This window comes from Solanum pennellii, chromosome 8, assembly GCF_001406875.1.
Source record: "Solanum pennellii chromosome 8, SPENNV200".
Lineage (NCBI taxonomy): Eukaryota > Viridiplantae > Streptophyta > Magnoliopsida > Solanales > Solanaceae > Solanum > Solanum pennellii.
In genome coordinates this window covers 65,502,326-65,513,028 of record NC_028644.1, presented here as the reverse complement: position 1 = coordinate 65,513,028, position 10,703 = coordinate 65,502,326, and positions in this window count along the sequence as shown.

Sequence of the window (10,703 nt, the reverse complement as noted above, 5' to 3'; positions counted from 1 at the left end):
TGAAACTCTTATATATATATATATATATATATATATATATATATATGAGAATATTCGTTAGATGAATGAAAAGGTATTTTTTAAGAATAATATTATCTTTGGATATACTATGTAAAATACAAAACAACATCGTTGTTATATATATATTCTTTATATAATAGAGCTAATTATGCACCTATATAATTTTTATTCTTGAAATGATTCGAACAATCTTCTTGAAAGAGCTTCAATTTTGTGAAGAGAATAAGAAGTTGATTCTAGTAATTGATAATTGAAGTATATATTTTCTTGGAATAATTAAGCTATTATTAATGACTTAAGTTCTCTAGATTTGCACCATCTTCAATTTGGGGCTCAATTATGTTGGAAGTGGATTAGATTCCAATTAAAAAAAAAAAACTGATTATTCATTTCACTTGAAAAAAATAACAACATATTCATTAAAAGTAATTCTTTATTTTAAATTGTGGCCTCATTCTAAAGAAATGGTGCAAATAACAATACTTTCTGGCCATCATCAAAATTTTTCTATCTTGTATAGAAATTTCAATAATACATTTTTACTTCAAAATTGATGAAATCCTTTTTCATGTCACAAATTTGTGATTGGATTGTGATAATTTTCGTGCTGGTCATAAATTTTGTCAATATTGATTAACTTTTGACCTAAAATGTCATAATTTTGTGATTGATATCAGAAAAACTAGGTAAATGAGTTATAAAATTTAAAATAGTTACATGTACATATCTAAATTTAAAGTAATTGAAGAAATATATACTCTTTTCTGTCTAAATAATTACAGCTCATACCCCCTTTTAATAATGTTGATAATCTTCGCTAAACTGATACTAAATTGGTATTGTATTGACATCATTAAGACTGATAATTTTACTTAACTGATACTTATATATATATATCCAGAAATTACTCATTAGTCAATGATACTATAAGAGTATATGTATATTATATTGGTATCATTAAGGTTTCTTGTTCAGAAATTACTTAATAATCAATGATATTATAAGAGTATATGTATATTATTGTGGTATCACTTAGATTTCTTGTTCAGAAATTACTCATTAGTCAATGATATTATAAGAGTATATGTATATTGTTGTAGTATCACTAAGATTTCTTGTTCATAAATTACTCATTAGTCAATGATGTTATAAGACTATATGTATATTTTTATGGTATCATTGATATTTCTTGTTCAGAAATTACTCATAGTCAATGATACTATAAGAGTATATGTATATTATATTGGTATCATTAAGGTTTCTTGTTCAGAAATTACTCAAAAATCAATGATATTATAAGAGTATGTGTATATTATTGTGGTATCACTAAGATTTCTTGTTTAGAAATTACTCATTAGTCAATGATATTATAAGAGTATATGTATATTGTTGTGGTATCACTAAGATTTCTTGTTCAGAAATTACTCATTAGTCAATGATACTATAAGATTATATGTATATTTTTATGGTATCATTGATATTTCTTGTTCAGAAATAACTGATTAATCAATAATAATATAAGAATATTACTTTTAAACAAGAAATCTTGATGATACCTAAGAAGAAATTACTCATTTGATTAAGATCAGATTGTTTGAATTGATTTATTTTTAAGTCTTTTTATTCCAAAATAATTTTAAAATATTTTTGAAGTGTTTGAATAAATTATAAATATTTAATTTAAAGATAATAAAATATTATAAAAATAATTCAAATTCATAAGTCGATACTTCTAACCAATAACTTTATAAAGGTCAATCCGAACATACACAAAATTTTGAAGCAGAATACTTAATTTATTAGGGCTTTTCTTCAACACACTTGAGAAGATTAAAAAAAAAAAAAAAAAAGAACAAACAAAATTTGCATATGCCATACAGCCATAGAGAGTTAGGTATTAGTAATTAGTTCATATATAGGAGGAACATTCATGTAGGCTTGTTTTGTATTTTCATATAGCATTTTGATTTTTGAATAGTAAAAATTAAAATATTTTTAAAAGTTTGATTGATAAAAAAAAATTGAAAAATATTTTTCCTGTAAGAAAAATAGTTCTTTAAAAATGAGAAAAATAACCGTAAGAGTGAAAGTTGGTGTAACAAGATGAAAAATTATTTAGCAAAGGCATATGTTTCTTTTTTCATAACACAAAATGATTTCTATAAATTTACAACGAATCAATATATTTTCTATTTTTAGTGTGGAAGAGATAATATATTATCCCCAAATATATATATATCACTACCTTGATAAATAAATTGGAAAACAAGAATAAGAAATTGGCTAAATTAATGAATAAGCAATTGATGAAAAGAATAATTTCCTAGTTTTTTTTTTCTTTTTCAACTTTTTTCTATATTTTTAATGTTCTTTTCTTGTAGATTATGCGCATCAACAGCCATGCAAAAGAATAAAATTTGATGCCAATCAATTAGCATATTTAAATTCTTCTTGCTTCTTTTTCCTGTTACAATTTTTTTTCGTTATAAATATATAGTTTTTACAAATAATTCAATCAAATTCATAGAAATTAGACTTAACACGATCGTATGTATAAAGAATCATTTACTTATATAGGTATTCATTGCCCGGCATATATTAACTAGATAATGTACGTATAAAGATGTCAAAATTAACCGATGAAAATATAACATAGACGAGCCAAATTTAGACACGTTACTTTGAGCATCATATAAAAAGGTAATTTATAAAAATGATCTTAAATATAGGTGATTAACATAATATTACTTCACTCCCTCCCATAATACTTGAGGAAGTATGTTGAAAAATTAATTAAATAATAAACATTGATTAATTTATATATCAAATGATTCAAACAAGAGCTCAAAGATGCATGTGATAGGGAACAAAAATGAGAGCTGGATGACATGTAATAGACACACACAAAAAAAAAAAGGATTAAAAAAAAGTAGTGAGCCAAATTTAAACCAAAATACACAAAGAAGGTCCTACGATAAATAGAACTGTTTTTTTCTTAATTAGAGATTTTAATTTTAATTTTCAAGTCTTGATTATTATCAGAAGAGCTTCTTTTAAATGGATCTTATCGTAATATAATTTTAAATTAATTAAATTTTAATATAAATATCAAACACTGTCAAATAAAAATAAAGAAAAGAACGAATATTTTAAAATATATATAGAAACTACATAATATCGTTATCAAATCATGATATTCAGATCAAATTTGGATTTGACTCAGCTAGTGGACTCTTGATTATCCAGATACCTAATATTATTCCAACCATATATCTAAGCAAATTAGTTTAGTAGAGTCTATTTTTCTATTTTATTAAAAATATAATTATTGTTAATAATTATACTATTATATTTTATTTTATAATGTTTTAGGTTTATAGTTCATATTAATGATGTATATAACGAAAATCGATATAAATTACATAAATATTATATTCATCAAAATAATACATAGTGTAATATAATGTAATACAATACAATACGTGTATCAACCATCCAACCAAGCTGCTAAATCAGTTATTTACAAGTTATCCTGGAATTAATAACTAAGAACTGTTTAATACATTCAAATCAAAACGTAGAATAAGATAACTGTACATTTTATTCTAAAATTATTATATCTTATACCTTACACCAAACGACTCTTACATCTGAGGTCCTACGAAATTAGAAATACTATTAATTAATCTTTTAGCATATGTAATTTAGGATTGAAGTTGTTCTACCTTTACATGGAGGAATATATATATTAGGATCCATGCACACACAATAAACATTTGGTTACATCTAAATATTCCAAATTGATGCCTTTCTTATCTTAGCCATAAAAACTACTATATATTATACAAATATATGAAATTGGTGATTGACATTTATTCACATATTTTGGTGCTAGCTAATTTATAGATATCCTCTACATGACTATTACCAAACAATCAATCCAACAGATATATTGATGTTTTTCTTTAATAATTTTTTTTTAAAAAAAATGGACTACATAACTAAATAAAAACAATTTTTAACTAGCGGTAATAAATATATACATTAACAAAGAGTGTTAGAACCTTTTATCAACGTTAGATTTTCAAATGTTACGACAAGTTTCACTAGCCATTCCATATTGATTGTTTCGTTTTCAATCTTCAATACACCGTATCTTGGTCCTCCCACGTGTCCAACCTCCGCATATATTTGTCTAGATTATATATACTCTTTTAGTATAATTTTTTTTATATAAATATACTGAATATAAAAAAATAAAATAAAATATCAACTTATTTTTTAAAAAAAAAAAACTCTTTCCATAAAATATATTTTCCTTAGTAACGAACAAAACCTAAATAAGTAGTTTTCATTTAGACGACAGCAGTGAATCATGATACATTATTATAGTTATTTGAGTGCATTTTTTTAAAACAAAGGCAACTTTTTAGGATGAACCAACAAGAAACAATTTGGGTGCGTTTGGCAGGATTTAAGTAACATATTCATTTCCGTGTTATATGTTTTTACGAAAAATAACGTATTCAATATAATTTATGTAAATAAAATATAGGAAAGGTATGGATAGATTGTATGCAGACGTTATCTCTACATAATTTGTAGGGTAAAAAGACTGTTTCTAATAAACACTTGGCTCAAAAGAAAGAAGGAAATGTAGAAAAATGTTTGGAAACTATTTTCTCTCTAAAAAAAAATACGAGCATCTTAATTAAAATAACAGAAAAATGACTTTCTTAAAACTAATTAAAATAACAGAAAAATGGCTTTCTTAAAAGTAAGGGAAATAGGTTTCATTAGTACACATTCTAGGTTCATCGTCTCCTCTCAAACCTTTAATCAGTTGTGGAAGCCAAGATTTTTATTAAAAGGGTCAAAATATGAAGAAGTAAACACATGAAGAAATAAAAAAAAAACTCAATATTTTACTAAATATATATACAATAGTATTTTAACCAAGCATAATATTTTATCGAAAGGTGTTTGGATAAATCTTTGAACCCTTACTAGCTCGGCCCCCGCTCTCAATGCTCCGAATACCTAACCCTAGTACTCACTATTGACCACCCACCCATGTCCTTATTCATACCTAACAATGTTTTTTTTTTTAAAATTACATATAAATGTTAGTTCTTGAGATAATATTATTTTAGTTATTTATTGTAAAATTTACTAAAAATTTGACTAAGGGACAAAAGCTTCCATCAACGCAAACATTTTGGTTTGTGGGGCTATACATAGGGGAAAAAACAAGAAATGTTATATATGGGGGAAATTAAAAGAAGAAAATTTGTGTGTTAACATCATGTTTTTTTTTCCAACACTAAAATACGCAAGCAATTTAGGACATGAAAGAAAATATTATATGATTGAATTCTAATATTAATTTGACAAATTACATTATATATGAGAATAAATTCAATCCAGAATCTTCCCCAAACAATCCAAGTGTTAAATTGTTGAATAATAATGATTTTGTCAAACAAGAACCAATAATTCTTGTTTTACTAATTAAAACCAAATTTTACACACAACATAATGACTCTGAAATGCAATAGCAATTTATTTTATTCCCTTTTAATACTTTGGGTATATTTAATACTATGAAAAATTATCCAAAAATGAGGAATGCAATTAATATGTTAGATAAATCTCATACCAGAATGAGAGAAAAAACAATAAAGAGGTTTATTACGCTTCTAAGCTTGATAATAACATAGTTCAAAAGATAATTTCGTAAAACCTATATTGAATCAAAAAAATAATAATACATGTTATGAGCTTGAATCGATTGTGCTAGGGAAAGTCCTTTGCCTACTTCTAGTGACAAATGTTTTCTTTGAAATATATTTATATCGAAAATTATTTATTTTTCAAAACATTTTCCAAATCATACAAAAAGTTAAACAAGTATTGTATAATGGGACCAGATGGATATACACCAGTCATTTTGTTGATTCTTAGAACCAACTTGTATATTATATATATATATATATATATATATAATAGACCTCACTTTTTCGTACCTTGTTATTGTCCTTGTTTTGACACGAGCCTCGATTTGAATTCGAGACTTTCGATTAAAGATAAACAGTAGATTCACTCATGTTGATATTTACTATATAATCATTGGCTCTGCTTTTCATGATCCAATATTTAGCTAATGTTTAATTATAGATTTCAATTATTTTCATTAGTGTATTTGAATATATATTTTCTATAAAAATTATTTACAATAATGTTTATTTTCAAAAATGAGGAAGCAATATTTTAGAATTTTCCGAATTTAAAATTAGGAACCTGTCTGAATCAACAATAAGCTACACTACCTATCAAAATACAATTGATTAGGATCCAATTATCATGAAAAAAACTGTTATTTTTCATTAATTTTTTTTTCTCATTTTACTCTATTATTTTGTTTGGAGGGATTTTATTAGGGTTTAAAAGTCTTTGAATTAATCATTAACTATCATAATATTTCCCTTTTCTTATTCGACTTGCCCTGTTGGTGGATCATGTCACATAACTTACAATAATGACACAACGATCTATGCATTTCAACTTTTCGTACATTATAATTTTTTAAAATTATTGAACTTTCAAAAATATGTATAAATAAGCTTTTTAAAGATATACAATTTAAAACATTATTAGAAATAAAATATTATTTGTTTGTTTGTTATAATAAGTAAAAATGATATGATAATATATAATTATCTTATTCTAAATATATATATATATATATATATATAAAATTGAAATCTTTATTTTTATAAATAGATGATGTTGACATGCAATCTTTGGGGATAGAGAAAAGAATTAATTGATGAGTCGTGTGAAGCACTAAAAAATAGTAAGCATAATCTATTTAAATTCATATCCCCTTTTTAAAAAGAAAAAATCATGTTCGTTCAGGAGATTTGGACCACAACTATTTTACAATAAATAAATAAATAAGTAAATAAATAAATATATATAGAGAGAGAGAGAGATAGATAGATAGATATTATTTCCACGTGTAATCATACTGAAAACTCCTGCAGTAGGGTATAGGGTCCAATTAGATACCTTTGTCGAATTAAAATATCGTATATAAAAGTAAAAGAGAAAAGAAAATAAAGTGATATTTGAAGTTGTTTTGAATTTTCAAAAACTATGAAAGCGTTCTATTACCCTCCTAAATAATTCTGAATTGATATTATTACATTATTTATTGTCCACCCGGCATGGAGAGTGTATGCACTTTCTTAAAGAGCGTGAACAAAAAAAACAAATATAATTTTATTTTTGCATGTATTTTGCTATAAAATGCATTTTCTTGTTTTTCTTATTGTTTTAACTTTTTCTCCTTATTATTTTTTTCTTTTTCTTTCTTCCTTGTTATTCAAAAATTCATTTTCATCTTATTTGAAGCTCCTCATTATAAATGTCACTTTTTATCACATTTTCATCTCCCCTTTTTACTAATATTAGTTTAATTGATCTCTTTAATTTAAAACTATATCTAAATATTTTATTACATTCGAACAATTTGATAAACACATTAAATTTCAAGATGATTAGTAGGTATTATTTAGTTTTTTTTAATTCAAATTTCAATTAAACTTTTTCAAATTTTGGAGAATTATGATTCTTTCAAAATCATCATTTCTGGTTTTGAAATTATATGAAAATGAGCTAAATTAATAAGATGATTAGGAAGTATCATATAATTTTTATTTTATCCGAATTCAATTAAGTTCTTTCAATTTTCGAAAATTAATTTATTCTTTTAAAATTATTATTCTAATTTTGGACTTATATGAAAATGAGTAGTTGATGATACTTCAAAATTTTAAATTATTTAGAAAAATAATTAATATCGTTATCAATAATCTATTAAAATATAAATAATAGCATGAATAAAATTTGACGGGAGAAGAAGAAGAAAAAGAAAAGAAAAGAAAAAAAATGGGAGTGAGATTCAATTCGACATGTGGGGTGAGAGATGAAGAAAAAAAAGAAAATATATTTTATAGCAAAATACATGCAAAAATACACAAAAAGTGAGAAAGAGAGAGAGGTAGAAGATGAAATGAAATTTAAAGTAAATCAAAATTAAAATTCAAAAAGTGAGAGAGAGAAACAAAAAAAAAAAGGAAAAACTTAAAATGAAAAAAAATTATACATTTTTAATTAAATTAACACGTGTCATGTATTGATTAATGCGTGAACACACTTGCTTCTTAAAATTTGGGGGTGATCAAAAAAATGGTATAAAATACCGGTTCATAATTGCTTCTTAAAGTGTCTTTTTAAAAATTTGGGACAACTTCAATAGTTACTGTATGTCTTTTCTCAAAGTAAAATAATTTATGAAATAATTATATAGCATATTTTAGATATATTTAATACAATAAACCATTGTAGCACAGTGATTTCAGACGCTTGAAATAAGATATTACTTGCGTTTTCGAAATCTCGCTAAACCAATTTAATTTTAAAAAACTTTTATTGTGCTCTTTCTAAACACCCTTAATGAAATTCATGACTTTATTACTAAACACCTCACTAAATATTCTAGGTTGACTTCATCACTGCAGTAAATATGTTGATGGACATATTACACTCAAGAGTTCATGAAAATAACAAAGATAGCGATAATATAGATATGAATATTATTCATCTGAAAATTCATTCTTTAGTGGGTAATATCAATAATATTCAAATTTAATTCATTTTTAAAAAAGAAAATTATCCGACCCAAATCTAATGAATCAGTTTGGTGGTAATTAATTTTTTAACGGATAAAATGTCAGAAATATATTCAAAATTATTATTGTAACAATCCTCATATATATTTTAAACTTTTTTTCTTTTTTTAAGTACATAAATCTCACTAGCTTAAGAGCAAATTATTTATATATGCTTTAGTTTATAATATTACGTATCTTACCAGATACATTACATGGGGTCAAATTTGTTGTAGATATATTGTATCCAAGTGCATAGATTCTGTATCTGAGACACATAACAAATTTCTCTTGTATTCCTCACCTTTCTCCCATCACGTCACCATTCTCCTGTATATTTGATATCCCTAATACATGTGAATCATACCATATGTATCTCGTGTGATTGGCATGTATGTCGAATACATAACAAAATCTCACTTACCTACCTCCCCATCTCGCTTACCTCTCTTTCTATTTTAGTGTATCTGGTAGCAAAAATAAATATATCTAAGTTTATCTTTTTCAACAACAATAAATGTAACTTTCTCAGATTTTTGCCTTTTTCAAATCAATTTTATCAGCCTACTTATGATCAATTGATTTTGTTAATCATCATCCTTGTTAAGTTTCTTCGAATAAAAGTTATATCGTATATTCAAAAGAATATTCAATGACTAGTTTATACTATCAAACTTATATAATAAGTTAATTCTGTCATCAAACACAAACACACCACCCAAAAATAAAACAAAATACTAAACTAGGACGAAAACTCACAAACTTCATAATTCTAAAGAAGAAACAAATTATATTGGGCTCTGGGTGCAACAAAGGAACAGACGTTATACAATTAATAATAATCGATCACAAATTATAACGCACTCTTCGTACTAACAAATTTTACTTTAAAGTTGATTTACTTACGCAATCAATCGTCGAAATATGTTCTAGTTATATCCCTTCATAGTTGAGGTGGGCTGGCTATGTTGGGCCTAAGAATTAGACAGCCCAACAACACTACCTGCTGGGCCACAATATGCAAGGCCCAATCCAGTTAAAGACCACAAAATATTTTGGTTCCTACAATATTATATGAACTTCAATTTTTTTTCTTTCCAAAGGACATAATCTTATGTATATAAAGTATATACATTAAAGTATAATATTAAGTAACACTTTTTGTTATATAGTTTAAGTGTAACATGATTGATGCGTTTGCTTGTGGTGTAGCAGAGCGACATAATGAATTTTACATCGAAAATTATACAATATAAATAAGATCAAAAAATATATTAGTATACTAGCAAATATTGTTCAAAGATTCTTGTTCTTCTAATAAATATTTTGAATCCCCTTTTGGTATAATATTAGAGAAGTTAGTAATGTACTAGCAAAGATGGTTAAAAACTTGCTCTATGCCATGTTTTTTTATTCTAACGCGTACTATTTTAGTAAATCTTTTCAATTCTCTTATTAAAAATTTTAACTCGGACGTCTGCCCTAGACATTAAGTTGGACCATATCTTACTGCAAAGCAAAAGGAAACAGACCACACAGACAGCAAAAGACAAGCAATTTGGCCTGCAAGTGTATGGAAGAGGGCATAGGGTAAAATATGGCAATTTCATTTTCAAAGAAAGTGATGTAACAAATGTTTGGATATTTTTTGTGTCAATATGAATAACAAATATTCCAAAGTCAAAGTTTTGTCTTCCCTTTGATAAAAGCAATATATGAGTTTTCTTCTTGGATTTTCTATGAGTCAATATATCATACATACAAGACAAACATATAATGTCAAAAAAAAAAATCATTTCTCTAATAGTATCTTTTTTCTCTTAGATCAATACATAAAATCAATATCAAATATTTATAAAGTTTAAGTTCCTATTTACAATAGGGGACAAGGTATTTTATATATTATATGTCAGCTTGATTTTTGATCAGGTACATTCATAAAGAATT